Source organism: Giraffa tippelskirchi, chromosome 1 (genome assembly GCF_054371585.1).
Source record: "Giraffa tippelskirchi isolate mGirTip1 chromosome 1, T2T-mGirTip1v1.2.pri, whole genome shotgun sequence".
Taxonomy (NCBI): domain Eukaryota; kingdom Metazoa; phylum Chordata; class Mammalia; order Artiodactyla; family Giraffidae; genus Giraffa; species Giraffa tippelskirchi.
In genome coordinates, this window is record NC_137275.1 from 68,500,505 (window position 1) to 68,516,138 (window position 15,634).

The 15,634-nt window shown below is 38.0% G+C and overlaps 1 long non-coding RNA gene across 1 annotated transcript in view; it reads right to left on the reverse strand.

The window, feature by feature from the left end:
* Positions 1 to 2,877: 2,877 nt before the first annotated feature.
* LOC145528290 (uncharacterized) overlaps positions 2,878 to 15,634 on the reverse strand; it is a 58,553-nt gene continuing 45,796 nt past the window's right edge. The window contains exon 3 of the long non-coding RNA XR_014070280.1: positions 2,878 to 5,173. This is a non-coding gene — a long non-coding RNA (uncharacterized LOC145528290). The remainder of the gene's footprint in view (positions 5,174 to 15,634) is intronic.

Here is a 15,634-nt window from a genome sequence, read left to right on the forward strand (position 1 = left end):
CTAGCCGTGAAGTAATCCAAGTCAGAAGTTCCAAGACCCTCTGCTTGATTATACTATCTGCCTCTCACTTACATATAGTCAACCCAATTTTTCCATTTTACCTAGAACCCTATTTTGTATCTATGTTTCTATTTACACTTAGTATCTTTGCCTGGTAGCTCAGATGGTAAAGAACCCACCTACAGTGCAGGAGATGCAGGTAAAAGCCACAGGTCAGGAATATTCCCTGGATAGGGAAATGGCTGCACACTCCAGTATTCTTATCTGGAGAATTCCATGGACAAAGAAACCTGGCGGGTTACAGTCCATGGAGTTGCAAAGAGTCAGACATGACTGAATGACTAACACTTTCATTTTTTAAAAAAAACTTTCACCTTTGCCTGAGCTTGCATGTTTTCTAGCACCTCTTTCTCACAATTATACTATGTTAAAGTCACACCAAATAGATCATTTTCTATTTGCCATCTTATCTTATTTTCTCATATTTTTCCTCCTGCCTGGTCAGAATGAGTGGAGTGCCCTCTTATTTAGGTAACTCATGTATTTTTTTTTTGTCAGTTTTTTTTTTTTTTTTGCAAGACAGATATTTGAGACTAGTCACACTTTCTTAGGCACTTAGTGAATACTTCTTGAAATATTTACTGAGTAACTAGTCCAAGACAGGTAGTCTGCTAGCATTGAAGTCAGTTTCCTCCATAGAACAGCTCTGTGAATAGGCAAATTAATTTATTTTCCTGATCCTCAGTTTCATCACCTGCTAAATGAGGGAAATAATAGTAGTCATCTCATAGCACTTTCTGAATAATTAATTGAGACAATGGAAGTACAGTTAAGCATCTGATGCCCATGGTAAGAGGTCAATACACATTTATATTTTAAAGTCATGTTAGAAAGAGTGAAGGATACTTGGGTATATGATAGGCCCTTAGGTTTCTGTAATGTCCAATATGCAGAATTAAATCACGTTTATAAAATTTCCAATTACTGTAGTGCTTCCATATTTATGGTCAATGTTTAGTGAACTTAGTGAGTGAGCAATTAGTCAACTTTCAAATGCCTTACTTTATACATTTCTTCATAGAATACAGTCTTTCCTTTGGATCATTTCATTTGTTCCTCATACAGCATTTTAACAAGAATCCTTATTGTCCTTGCTATGACAAAGAAATTCAGTCTTATTGAGGTTATAGATTTTGCCCAAGTTTACATTAGGAAGATAGATACAAAAGTAGGCATAGTTTTCAGATCTAGTTCAGGATCCTTTCCACTGTTTCTTCTCCCCTGCCCAACTGCTCATCCATCAAAATATACTTTTATCAACTATAAAAATCTTCATGCATAGGAATGTGAATGTTTAGGGGGAAAAAACTGCTTTTTACTTTCTTAAACTATGAATAAGTACTGGCCATTCCATCTACAAAAGGAAACTATCAATTTCAGCACTGATAAAAATCAGATGGTCCATTCAAAGGGTTAATTGGAGAAAGCTCAATGAAGTTATTATTTACAGAGAGAAAAAGGTCAGGGTAACCAGCAAGAGATGGTGGAGAACCCAGGGACTAGCAATAGTCGAAAGCTGTTATCAACCGAGATCTAAAGGGGCAGGGGAGGGAATGATGTTACGGGTGCTCAAAAAAAAAAAAAAAACTGTAGCAAGGGAAGAGGAACTTTCACATAGGATATGTGATTATAGAAAAAGGAACACAGTGACTGAGAAAATCATTGCCAGCATGGGAAAGTAAAGAAAGAAATATTGGTAGCCCTCCCCTACCCCTTCCTCGTTTTTCTTGCCAGTCCTTTCCATTAGCAGAACACAATTAAAAGTAGAGAAAAGTGGAGCCCAAATGATGCCGTTCTTGAGGTTTAGATTTTGCAGAGATGAAAAGGGGGGAAAAAGTCTGGAGGGAAAATGCAATATGATCAGCACAGAAACTCCTCTACATGATGAAGAAAGGAAGCATGTCCTTCTCCTATTAATTCTTGGAATTTTCATTGTAACAAGGTAGGGGTTATGCTTTTCAGTGGCCTTTGATTAAAATTATTTAAGTGACTCTTGGATTAATGAGACCACATTTAAGACCATGTATCTTAGAACCTACGCAAGCAGTTTCCTCCACTCAACAGCACCATGAATAGGTAAGTTACTTAATATCTCTGCATCTCATTTTCATCATTCATTAAAAGAGGGACATAATAGTATCCATCTCATAGCCCACTCTGAAGAATTAAATGATATAATAGAGGTAAAGTGAAGCATCTGACACACGCGATAAGAGTTCAACAGACATGATTTTAAAGTCATGTTAGAAAAAGTAAAGGATATCCAAAAAGCACAATTCTCCGAAAGAAAGTCTGCATTAGGTAAAAATTACCTGTGGAAAATCCAAAGAATTTAAGATATGATGACCTTATTTTTACAAATATTTTATTCAGCAGAGCAGGAGCTTTTAACCATTTCTGTGCCATGCCTTTGTCAAGCTGATGAAACCTATGGAAAATAACATTCTCAGAATAAGGTTTTTAAATGGATAAATAAAATTCATAGGGTTATAAGTGACAATAATTATGAAAGTATTTGCATATTTTATATTAATCATAGAAATAGTTAAAGAAAAAATTATGATACAGTAATATGTATTCTTCCATAGTAATATATTACAAAATAAAATTGTATAGTAAATCAAATGCTTTCGAACTATGGTGCTGGAGAAGACTCTTGAGAGTCTCTTGAACAGCAAGGAGATCAAACCAGTCAATCCTAAAGGAGATCAACCCTTAATATTCATTGGAAGGACTAATGCTATAGTTGAAGCTCCAATACTATGTCCACCTGATGTGAAGAGCCAACTCATTGGAAAAGATCCTGATGCTGGGAAAGGTTGAGGAAAGGAGAAGAAGGGGTAGACAGAGGATGAGATGGTTGCATGGCATCACCAACTCAATAGACATGAGTTTGAGCAAACTCTGGGAGATATGAAGGACAGGAAAGCCTGGTGTGCTATAGTCCATGGGGTCACAAAGAGTCAGACACAAATTAGCAACTGAACAACAACAATAACTTAAATACAAAAAAAAAATTACATGCACCAAGACAGTTATTGCAATATTATGAGTAATATTAAAGACTAGCTCAAAGCTCAACAATAGAAGAAAGGTTAAGGAAATTATTATGAATTACTTTTCTAATTAGTTTGTAGCTATTTAAAATTCTATTGCAAAATGCTGATAATAATATGGAAAAATATCTATAGTATCCTGAGGAAGAAATGAGAGTAGAAAAGAGTATAATCACAACCATGAAAAGTTTAAAAAATAATTATACATAGAAAATAAACAAATTTTAAATGTAACACTAGTTTACTCTAAGTGGTAAGTTTTGAGTAATTTTTTTTCCTCTCTTCTTTCTACCTCACTAAATTTCTATATTTTCTATAAAGGATATTCACAACTTTTGTGATGGAGTAAATAAAATTTTGAGAGCTGAATGTAGAATCCTATTGCAATATACAAATGTGTCATACCAAAACCTTGTATACGTCAAACTTACACAATGTTAGGAGAAGGCAATGGCACCCCACTCCAGTACTCTTGCCTGGACAATCCCATGGATGGAGGAAACTGGTAGGCTGCAGTCCATGGGGTCGCTGAGTCGGACATGACTGAGCGTCCGTCACTTTCACTTTTCACTTTCATGCATTGGAGAAGGAAATGGCAATCCACTCCAGTGTTCTTGCCTGGAGAATCCCAAGAATGGGGGAGCCTAGTGGGCTGCCATCTATGGGGTTGCACAGAGTCAGAGACGACTGAAGCGACTTAGTAGCAGGAGCAGCACACAACGTTATATTTCAATCATATCTCAATACAAAGATAATTTTTAAAAGGCAAAAGTAGGAGTTAAGTTAGTTAACTAATATATTTAAATTGTGTAACAACTTAAATCTGATTTCGGTGTTGACCATCTGGTGATGTCCATGTGTAGAGTCCTCTCTTGTGTTGTTGGAAGAGGGTATTTGCTATGACCAGTGCGTTCTCTTGGCAAAACTCTAATAGCCTTTGCCCTGCTTCATTCTGTACTCCAAAGCCAAACTTGCCTGTTACTCCAGGTGTTTCTTGACTTCCTACTTTTTCATTCCAGTCCCATAATGAAAAGGACATCTTTTTGGGGTGTTAGTTCTAGAAGGTCTTGTAGGTCTTCATAGAAACGTTCAAGTTCAGCTTCTTCAGTGTTACTGGTCGGGGCATAGACTTGGATTACTGTGATATTGAATGGTTTGCCTTTGAAACGAACAGAGATCATTCTGTCGTTTTTGAGATTGCATCCAAGTACTGCATTTCGACTCTTTTGTTGACTGTGATGACTACTCCATTTCTTCTAAGGGATTCTTGCCCACAGTAGTAGATATAATGGTCATCTGAGTTAAATTCACCCATTCCAGTCCATTTTAGTTTGCTGATTCCTAGAATGTCAACGTTCACTCTTGCCATCTCCTGTTTGACCATTTCCAATTCTCCCTGATTCATGGACTTAACATTCCAGGTTCCTATGCAATATTGCTCTTTACAGCATCAGACCTTGCTTCTATCACCAGTCACATCCACAACTGGGTATTGTTTTGCTTTAGCTCCATCCCATCATTCTTTCTGGAGGTATTTCTCCACTGATCTCCAGTAGCATATTGGGCACCTACCGACCTGGGGAGTTCCTCTTTCAGTATCCTATCATTTTGTCTTTTCATACTATTCTTGGGGTTCACAAGGCAAGACTACTGAAGTGGTTTGCCATTCCCTTCTCCAGTGGACCACATTCTGTCAGACCTCTCCACCATGACCCGTCCATCTTGGGTGGCCCCACACGGCATGGCTTAGTTTCATTGAGTTAGACAAGGCTGTGGTCCATGTGATCAGATTGGCTAGTTTTCTGTGATTATGGTTTCAGTGTGTCTGCCCTCTGATGCTCTCTCACAACACCTACCGTCTTACTTGGGTTTCTCTTACTTGAACGTGTGTCTCTTCACGGCTGCTCTAGCAAAGTGCAGCCGCTGCTCCTTACCTTGGATGAGAGGTATCTCCTCACAGTCGCCCCTCCTCACCTTGAACGTGGAGTAGCTCCTCTCGGCCCTCCTGTGCCCATGCAGCCACCGCTCCTTGGACGTGGAGTAGCTCTTCTCAGCCGCTGCCAAGATATACATAGGACATACATACAGTAGTCATGTATGGATGTGAGAGTTGGACCGTGAGGAAAGCTGAGCACTGAAGAATTGATGCTTTTGAACTGTAGTGTTGGAGAAGACTCTTAAGAGTCCCTTGGACTGCAAGAAGATGCAAACAGTCCATCCCAAAGGAGATCAGCCCTGGGTGTTCATTGGAAGGACTGATGTTGAAGTTGAAACTCCACTACTTTGGCTATCTCATGCCAAAGAGTTGACTCATTGGAAAAGACCCTGATGCTGGGAAGGATTGAGGGCAGGAGGAGAAGGGGACAACAGAGGATGAGACGGCTGGATGGCATCACCAACTCGATGGACATGAGTTTGGGTGCACTCCGGGAGTTGGTGATGGACAGGGAGGCCTGACGTGCTGCAATTCATGGGGTCTCAAAGAGTCAGACATGACTGAGCGACTGAACTGAACTGAACAACTTAAATATCGCTATACTGTTGCTGCTTAGTTGATTCAGTCCTGTCCAACTCTGTCCTGCCAGGCTCCTGTGTCCATGGGATTCTCCAGGCAAGAATACTAGAGTGGGTTTCCATGCCCTTCTCCAAGGCATCTTCCCAACCCAGAGATCAAACCTGGGTGTCCTGCTTTGCAGGCAATCTTTACCACTGAGCTACCAGGGAAGCCCAAATATCACTATGCTAAGTCATAATATTGTCCCATTGAACTTAGAACCTCATATCTAATGGTGATTTTTTAATGTGTTGTGGGAAGCATAGTCACCTACTTTTATATGGCCCTCAAGAGACCAGAAATAATGGCTGCCACGGTAGCAAAACAGCATTGAAAATTCTCAATCTGGTCCTGGATGCAGAAACTTACTAATTAGTTTTGTGATTTGGGGCAAAGTCCTGAAACTCTCTGAATCTTATCTATGAAAGATTGTTATCATCAAATTATTATTAAGATGGTTGCTGCTGCTGCTAAGTCGCTTCAGTCGTGTCCGACTCTGTGCGACCCCATAGACAGCAGCCCACCAGGCTCCTAAATTGGCTACTGTCTGTACCATTCTACATGACATCAAGCCACAGGTGACAGAGTGGAAGTCATCATCTCATACAGATATTTACCTCAACACATTTAATTGCATTATATTCACCTCTTTTAAAAGTAATAATAATAGCAGTCATCTGTTAGAAAAGATAAACATAATACATTTAAATATACAGGAATAAAAGTTTAGGATGCAAGGATGGTCAAACGAGAAATGCAAACCATTCCAGTCAGAAGGTCAGTACAATTTCTGCAACCAAGATAATATCTAGCTCTCAGTTTCCCAGCAGCCAAAACAAGGCTTGTTACGACTTTTATGATCAGATAGAAGAAAACAGGCTAGCGCCTCAAGAGATATTAAGGTTTCACCAGAAACAATCTTGGAAATGTTTTTTCCTATGTGGGGTATTATCTAGAGAATTAAATGATATAATGGGCAAAATTCACAATTTTTCATGTCAAATGAAGAAGTATCACGTGACTGTTTTTTTAGAGTGACTTTTGTGAAAAGTCAAGAATTAAACATAAATACTTAACTCAGTGAAGTATTTGCATAAGGACACAGGTGATGCCAGCCAAGACTATGGGTTTTCAGTTCTCTTTTCTTTCTCTCATTTTCCCCTCCTTTCTGGCCTTCCCTCTTTAAACTCGTTTGGAGGCAGCTATTAAAACAGCTAACAATGTAGACTCTTGGATCATATTACTTGGTTTAAATTCTTATCTCCAAGTATACTAGTGATTGATCCTGTGCAAATTATTTAATCACTCTGTATTCTCTTCTATAAAATGGAATTACTGATAACTACCTGCATGGGATTTGTACAAAGGTTATATTAGAGGATGTGTGCAAAGAACTTAAATTGTGCCTAACACAGAGTAGGTAGTCCATAAAGATTAGCTTTTAAGAAGTAGAAGAAGAATATGAATATGAATAATTACTTGAAAAACAATGATAATTATTTAACTCATTTGTTAATCATTTTGAGTGCCTATTAGGTGTCAGTTAATATGCTAGATGTTGACTGATCAAAATTAAGTTGTTCCCTAACCTCAAGAAACTCATATATAATGATAAATACAGACATCTAAACAGATAATTCTAAAACAAGTTAGTACTGTAGATTATTATAAAAGAATCACCGAACCAGTTTGATAGAGAGAAGAGATGGGGTCAAGGAAAACTTCCTGGAGATGATGTCTGAGGCAAATCTAATAAGAGCAAACACTGCATAATGCTTTATCCTATGCCAGACTCCGTTTCAGGTACCTACATATCTTAACTCATTTAATCTTCCCAACAATCCTGTAGTGTGCTTTTATAATTGTTTTGAAAAAGGGAGGTTGAAGCATTGGGAAATTAAATAATTTGCCCAAAGGCACATAACCAGAAAATGACAAAGCTAAGTTGCTATGTTCTTAATCACTCTAATTGTGGCCATAGTGTCTTAAACTTGAAAGGATGTGTGGCAGTTATTAAGGACATGAGGCAGGACATGCAGAATTAAGCATGTCCTGCAGACAGAAAAGGATAGCCTGGTATGGGAAAAGAAGATGAGTATTTCTCAGCAGTAGATGTATCAGGGATGCAGCAAGAAAAGGTGCTAAGAGTGGAGGTGTAGTGAACAGGAGATTAGGAGATTGTATGCCACACTAAAAAATTTGCACTTTATCCTGCTGGACCTGAAAATGATGATACGTGAGTTTAAACATGCCACTTGAGCTAAAATGTTGCTCCATGTGACACTGAGCAAGTTACTAAATATCTTTGCTTCAATTTTACTATCGGAAAATAGAACAAATAAAATTTACATTCAAGGCAAGTAATGATGCATGCATATGTATAAGGTGCATGGTACCCTGTAGACATTCAACAAATGACCACTATTCTTGCAAAACACATTGTTAGCAGTCTGAGTGGAAAAACAGGACCCATACATGTCCAAGGTTTTACTGGTGAGGAATGAAGTGCAGAGGACCTGGGTCCTATATAGAGTTATGGTCTATTCTGAGCAGGTGGTATAATCTGAATGTTTGTATCCCTCTTAAAATCCATATGTTGAAATCCTAACCATCAAAGGTGATGGTACTTGTAGGTGAAGACTGAGAGGCCAGTTAAGCCATGAGGGTTTGACCATGTGAGGATACAGGAGTGTGCAACCCAGCAGAGATCCCTGATCTAGGCATGCTGGACATCCTGATTTTAAACTTCCAGCTTCCAGAACTGAGAGACATAAATTTCTGTTGTTTATAAGCTACTCTGTGATATTTTGTTATAGCAGCTCAAACAGACTAGGACAGCAAATAAAATGCTCATTAAGCTAAAAAGTATCCTTGAAATTCCTTTAGAAAGTTGTTGACATATCATCTCTCAGCAAGCGCAACATTCAAGCATTGAAATAGGTCTCTGTTGCTTCTATTGATGAAGAGAATTTATTTATCTCTGTCTTGTCTGTGTGTCATCTTTCTTTCTTTGTGTCTATCCATGCTGAATGGGAATAGCTGACATCACTTAAGTTAAATGAACATATAATTCAAGTCCTTCTTATATAGGCAAAGCAGGGGGAAGTTTGATTTGTCCATCGAGTGTGAAAAAAATCCCTGAAGTAGACAGTGTGTCATTAATTGAGTCAAAATAAAGTCTTGGTATACATACTTTTTCAGGAGGAAATGGCAACTCACTCCAGTATTCTCGCCTGGGAAATCCCATGGACAGAGGAGCTTGGTGGGCTACAGTCCATGGGTTTGTAAAGCGAGTCAGACATGACTGAGCAACTGAACACAAACACATACATACTTTACATCTTTAAGTAAATTACTCCAAAAGTTACTTTATTTGCAGTCTCATAAATCCCTGGGACTCATCCATTACGCAGAGGGAAAACAGACTGAGAAAAGGACTTGGAACAAGCAGAAGAAATATTTAAAGAATTAAAATCAGCCATCTTGCTAAGAAACTAGGGACTTTACGTCTTCCCTTGCCTCCAACAGTGTTTCTTTACACTGTCTCACTCGGAAAGAGGCCTTGGTACAGAAACACCAGGCATCTCACCAAAAGCAGCCAGGGAGTATTGACAAGTATGAGTCATGAAGTCCCTAGAGCTAATATAGCAGGGAAGGAAAAAAGAGAAAGAAACATGGATATACAGGACTCAATAGACTAAGATTTACCCCAGAACAAAATCCTTCATTGGGAAGAAATAAAAAGACTAAATATTAGAGCCAAACTCACCAAACAGCTAGGAACTGCCACCACACTATTTCTTATAATGAAACTTGGAAAAAACAACAGAGACCAGATATTGAGAACAGAGGTGAAGAGGTATCACTTTTAAAAGGTTAGTTCAGGAAGGAACAGTTTTGAAATGCTCCTTATATAATATTTACAATGTGAATGGTTGTTGAAAAGTAGAGAGTTTGAATATGCTTAAAGGTCCAATGGGATTACAAAGCAAGCAAAGTCACCCCTAGAGAATGAAAAATAGTGATTACACGTACTGATCAACCACCTTTTGCTGTGATACTGTCCTCATAGTGAGCTCAGTTTCACCCAATGCTTGTCCAGTGGTCATGCTGCTACCAAGTAGTAGAAATGGACATAAAACCATGTCTAAATCCTCCAAATACTTCTTCCATATAATACTGAAAAAACAAACAATGTTGGAGGAAATAAGCTTTTGTAAAAATCTGGAGGATTGGGGAGCAGGGCACATGTCCAGAAAGGAAGAAAAATGAAACAAATAAAACCTCTTACATGAAAACAGAGCAAGGTTGGAATGCCATAGGGGGAAAAGGGCATCTATCCCATTGGGAAATTTTTCCTTTCCTGATTATTTAAAATTGAAGTAGTACTTTTCAATCTCAAAAAGTCTATCCTGTGTCCTTGTACCATAAGAATAATCCATTTCCATTAGTCATCTTTAATGACCAACATAACACCAGAACTTCAGTAGCTTACAAAAAGATTTAGTTCCCACTCACTTCACATGCTGATGGCTATGGGTCAGCTACTGTGTCTCTATGGCATGTGTCTTCTGATTCATTACCCAGGTGAACAAGCATCCTCTTGCTGGGCTATATATTTTTGTGGTGAAGGGAAAAGAGTAAGAGAGTTGGAGGAAACTCGAGAAAGCTCTAAAAGCCTCTGCTGGGATGTGGCCTAAATCAAGCTGGCTCACGCTGCCTAGCCAAAATATACCATGTGGCCACTCCCCATATCAGTGGGAAACTGTGCACTCTCCCACACAAAGCACAATAACTGAGGATGAGGGTATATAATCATCTTACAGGAAAGGGAGGAGCAAATCGTCAGGAGTAGCAATAGAATTGATTGCAATCTACACAAGGAATACTGGCTTCCTTCCCACAGACAACATTCATTCAAACTCTATTTTGGGGATATACTCTTAAGGTCTCATGCAGTTACAGCACTGGGGTGAGTTCTTGGATAGCTTGGTCTGTAAAAATGCACGTGACTTCACTTATTTCACAGTCCTGTGAACTGGAAAACAAACAAACAGGTTGTTCACCATGTATCTGATACTTATTTGTCAAAAAGGTACAATAAAAGCAAAGATCATTCTGCTTCAGAAAGGAGAAGATCTTGAAGAACACAGCAGTGCTGTTCCTAAAAAGTTCCGAAGTCTGGGAAAGTCTTCCTCATCGACCCTGGCCATATCTGAAAATCAATGTACCTTTAACCCTCTCTTAGCCCAGTAGGGATTAAATCTTAGTCCAGAGATCAAATTGCCAACATCCATTGGATCACAGAAAAAAAAAAAGGAATTCCAAAAAATCATCTACTTCTGCTTCATTGACTATGCTAAAGCCTTTGACTTTATGGATCACAACAAACTGTGGAAAATTCTTAAAGAGATGAGAATACCAAACCACCTTACCAGTCTCCTGAGAAGCCTGTATGCAGGACAGGAAACCACAGTTATAACTGGACATGGTACAATGCACTGATCCAAAATTGGGAAAGGAGTACATCAAGGCTGTATACTGTCACTCTGTTTATTTAATTTCTATGCAGAGTACATCATGCAAAATGCTAGGCTGGATGATTCACAAGCTGGAATCAAGATTGCCAGGAGAAATATCAACAACCTCAGATATGCAGATGATACCAATCTAATGGCTGAAAGTGAAGAGGAACTAAAAAGTCTTTAGATGAGGGTGAAAGAGAAGAGTGAAAAAAGCTGGCTCAAAAGTCATCATTAAAAAATGAAGATCATGGCAACTGGTCCCATCACTTAATGGCAAATGGATGGAGAACATGTGGAAACAGTGACAAATTTCATTTTCTTGGGCTCCAAAATCGTTGCAGATGGTGACTGGAGTCATGAAATTAAAAAATGCTTTCTCTTTGGAAGAAAAACTATGACAAACCTTGACCATAAATTAAAAAGCAGAGATATTGCTTTGCCAACAAAGGCCCATATAGTCAAAGCTATAGTTTTTCTAGCCATATACAGATGTGAGAGTTGGACCATAAAAAAGGCTGAACACTGAAGAATTGATGCTTTTGAACTGAGGTGCTGGAGAAGATTCTTGAGAGTTCCATGAACTGCAAGGATATCAAATTGGTCAATCCTAAAGGAAATCAACTGTAAATATTCATTGGAAGGACTAATGCTGAAGCTGAAGCTTCAATACTTTGGCCATCTGATGCAAAGAGCCAACTCATTGGGAAAGACTCTGATGCTGAGATAAATTAAGGGCAAGAGGTGAAGGGGACAAGAGAGGATGAGATGGCTGGATGGCATCACTGACTCAATGAACAAGAGTTTGAGCAAATTCTGAGAGAGAGTGAAGGACAGGGAAGCCTGGTGTGCTGCAGTCCTTGGGGTCACAAGAGTAGGATAGAACTGAATGACTAACACTTTACTTTTACTAGGAGAGAGGAAAATCTAGAATGGAACTGAGAGTGTGGTTATCAGCATATGTTAGTCTCTCAGTCATGTCTGACTCTTTGCAACCCCACGGACTATAACCTGCCAGTGAGTAGTGTGGTGCCTGAAGGCTTTCCTTAATGAATTATATAACAACCATCACTCAGTGTAAGAATATATGTATTTATTCACAAGTGTATTTTGAAAATTATATTTTTAAATAAGAATACATAAGATTTAGAATTTCTTCCTTTCTGAAATTGAAAGATTTGGAAAATAAAGGAAACCAAGAAGTCTAATCAACAGAAACAAACCTAGGGTGCTTTTATGGATTAATATTAATTTCAGAAAAGTATCCATACACAAATTTATAGAATCTGTCATAGAATGGTCACATGATTAAGACTCCCTGATGCCTGTTCACAGACATATTCCCTGGGTGGCCTGAGCCTGGAAATGTTCTAGTCTCCACCACACAATGAGTGAAATTCAGGCCTGAATGTAAACAGAAATTTATCAGAGAAGTCTTAATTCCTCAGTGCTTAAATAAGACCTAGTCCCTGCCCTCGTGTATCTCGGATTCTACACCCCCTACAGTCATATTTCTTATGGGGAATTGTCTCAAGTCTCCTCAAAATAAATGTATGTCACTTATGCACCTAAATTTCCCCGTGAAAAGAAACATAACTCATGACAGGAACACTAAATCAAAATAGAAATTCTGTCTTCAATTTAAGCCACCTTATTCACTTACTCTGTCTATGCCAGCAAATCATAAAAGTACAGATCATTGACTTTGATCTCAAATTTCTTTTGTTCATTTGTGTCAGAACCATAATGTTATTTAATCTTTGTTTTTTGTGCTTAACAGAGGATGAGTGTTCTGAATAATGCAATGCAGCAGTCAATAACATGGCAAGGCCTGTCCATAATTGGCTAACTTGCTGGGAAATGAACAGCCCTGCTTGTTATATCTTAAATAATACACTCTGGGAAAGTCTGAAGATCATTTGATGACCATTTAAAGGAATTTAGATGTTCAAATCCCAGGATTGTTAATGAGAGTTATAATTCAGCTGCCCACAACCTATTCTAAAAATTTACCAAGACCTATACTAAATTTTCTATTTTATTCAAATTTTTGCCTACTTCTTTCAGGCAAAAGTGGGGTTAGTATACAGCCTCAAATAATTTTTAGCCTGGTTCAGTTATTAATTTAAGATGTAAACCAATACCCATTACCTATTAATAGACAAATATATCCATGCTAACCACATAAAATTATAGACATCATATTTAAATTATAGGAAAAAGCAAATAGCACCTCAATTAGTTTCTATGTCAGAGGACTTGGAATTACTTTTCACTGTCAAACATGACGTCAAAGTATGAACTCTGTCATTTAGACTTCACTAGTAATTAGCAGGGAACATTTGACAAATTTCCATGTAACTCCCTATAAGATAGCAAGGTAAGCTAATCATCTAATGGAAAGTTTTGACACTTCACTAGTCTCTAAAAGGTTACAGGATGGTGATGGATAATTACATAGAAATAGGCAAATAAAAAAAAGAAATGGGCAAATAAATCTGAGAATGCATGTGTTATGTATCAGTTTCACGTGGTACCTACAGAAAAATTTTCTGAAAATGTTTTCAATATATGAAGATAATAAGAAAGGGAAAAATACATTGTTCATCAAGTAGAATGTACCAAAGTATACTTCTCATGCAATTCTTGAAGGAATAATATGTAAAAAGAAAAGAATCCATTCAAATCCATAGAGTGCACTGCCCCATTCTAAAGTACCAACTGACTGATCAAAACAATTTCAAATGGCATAGTCCAAATAACCTATACAACACGGGAAGCAGATGAGGAATTTCTGAGGGAGCAAACAGTATGTTTCACAGGTTCTGGAGCTGGGTCTGGAAATCAAGAACACTTGAGTTGCAATAGACAGCAATAGACTAGCCTGACTGACTTCAGTCGTATGTCATGTTCATGTCATACATCACATATCATATGTTATATATCTATGTGTATGTGTCTACTTATGTCATCTATATCTATTAACATATATGAAGTATATTCAATAGCTGTTATGCATCAGCTATACTACTGGTACAGTATTAATCTTTGAGGAATTCAAATCCAACAGAACATACAGAGAATGCCATGCAATAACCAGCAACATGACATAAGAAACTCTACTCATTAGGCTCTACTCGCACAATGGTTCAGGCCATGAGCTTTTCAAAGACCAAAATGTCTGAGTCTTAAATTAACAAATTTCTGGTCTAAAATGTAAACTTCCAAGTCAAAATTCATATTGGTTTAATCAGAAGTCTGTAAACATAATATTATGTTGGCTTCATTCACAATGATATCCAGCATTCATAGACATTTCATTACACTTGAAATCAATGTATAAGTTAGATTTTCTTGGTTCACAAAAATTTATAAGTATGCACAATGACTGCTGAAAAACTGTAGCCAACCTTGAATTAAATGAGATATGTGTTGCCAAATAATTTTGAAGCCCATTAAAAAATTCCTTACGAAAATTTTCAGTGGATAAAAATACTATTTTGAATGTAGGATTTGTGTGCATTTTTATATAGTTGATATAATGTGGGACAGGTACTCAAAAAGAAATTACCAGAGCCTATGGAAGTCTCAGAATTATCTGGATGTGTCAAGGGTAAATGTTGGCATACATAGAAAGGGTTTCTTTGAAGGTAAGAAATTTGAAATATGATTAAGAGTTTATATGACAAAAGGAGAGAAAATACGTACATCTTCAAAGACACAGTCATGCATTTGGAGGCACTGATAAGACATTTATTAGGACTGGAGAGTCAGGTTTGTATGCTGGAAGGGAAAAAGAGGGCCTGGAGAAGGATTAAGGCCAAAGAGCAACTCAGGAGAAAATGACCAGCAAAGGTTTCTCAACAAGAAAATGACATGATCAGATATACTTTCTTGCAAGATAACCCTGGTGGCAATGTGGACAATAGATGTAGGAAGGACACCCATTCAGAGGCCATTGCAATATAAGACAGATAAAAGATGATGAGAGCCAAGTTCTGGCTGAAAATGTCCAAATTCAAGAGACATTTAGTTTGTGAAAGTGATCCTTGGAGATAAAAACAGTTTCCTGCTCTGCGCTAAGCCTTTGAGAGCAATTCAGAGAAAGAGGTGTTGAGTGGGATCATTTTCTCTGAGGCACAAGTTATTTTATAAAGCGGGTAAGTCCAATCCATTGCAACCATTAACGCATCCTTTCTCTTTTAGAAATGTAATGTGATTCTCTTTTGTTGAATCCAGCAGAAATCTGAGTACCCATTACATAACCAACATTAGTACCCTGTGAAGATGAGAAAATAAGCAGTGGCTGTCATGTGGGTCTGAAACGTGGCTCTTGCTTTTCATCTTCCCCTTTCCCTGTTTTGTGGCTATTTTGTCTTTAGCCAGTCTGCTTGCCATCCCCAAACGATACCCTTATTATGAACCCAGTTTGCTAACCTCAC